This window comes from Fukomys damarensis, unplaced genomic scaffold (genome assembly GCF_012274545.1).
Source record: "Fukomys damarensis isolate Sample0158 unplaced genomic scaffold, DMR_v1.0_HiC HiC_scaffold_37, whole genome shotgun sequence".
NCBI lineage: Eukaryota > Metazoa > Chordata > Mammalia > Rodentia > Bathyergidae > Fukomys > Fukomys damarensis.
Genome location: NW_022900949.1, coordinates 18,126,798 through 18,127,557, shown reverse-complemented (window position 1 = coordinate 18,127,557; position 760 = coordinate 18,126,798).

The window sequence follows — 760 nt, the reverse complement described above, 5'->3', positions numbered from 1 at the left end:
CCGGGACGCTTTGCACCCTGGGAATTCTCCCTCCTTTCTCTTCTGCTGGTAAAAGGAAAACGCATTTGGGAACTGACAGGCTCTGCCTGGCCCCCCCGGGAGCGCCCCATCTGACCAGGCCAGCACGACAGACGTCTGGCCTTGGGCTGTGGCCCTGGGGAAGTAAGCACCTCCACCACGTGTATCTACCACAGGCCGTTGTGGGATACTGACTGGCTGAGAAGAGACAAGGGTAGAAATAACATCCCAGGTGTTTCCTTGGTTCTTAGTTCTCCTTTGGTTCAGTTTGGCTTGGCTTTTGGTTTCTTTCTCTTCTGATAACCATCTTGAATATCTAGGTTGAACAACAAGGTTTCCACACCATCTGGAAACAGCTGGCCTCTCCTGCCACAGGAATGCAGGGCAAGGGACAACCTGCCCCCTCCGAGACCTGCCCCAGCTCTGTCATCCAGGGACCTTTCCATGTCAGCACCAGTCGTAGGCTTAGCTCCGTCCCTCAGAGAGCTGGCATGGTCCTTTCTCTCCCTTGTTCTTCAGGTTCTTATGAACCCATCTGGGGCCTTACAGAAGCCATTCTGGAGCTTTTCGGGCCATCCTGGGGCTTCTCTGTAAGCCAGTTTAGGAGTTCAAAGTTCTTAAACTGTCTGACAAGTTTGGATGAGAAAAACTTAAGAGGCCAGTTTGTGATAGCTAAAACTTGGAAACAGCCCAATTGCCCATCAACTGGAGACTAGATAAAAAAAGATGTGTGTTTTTTTTT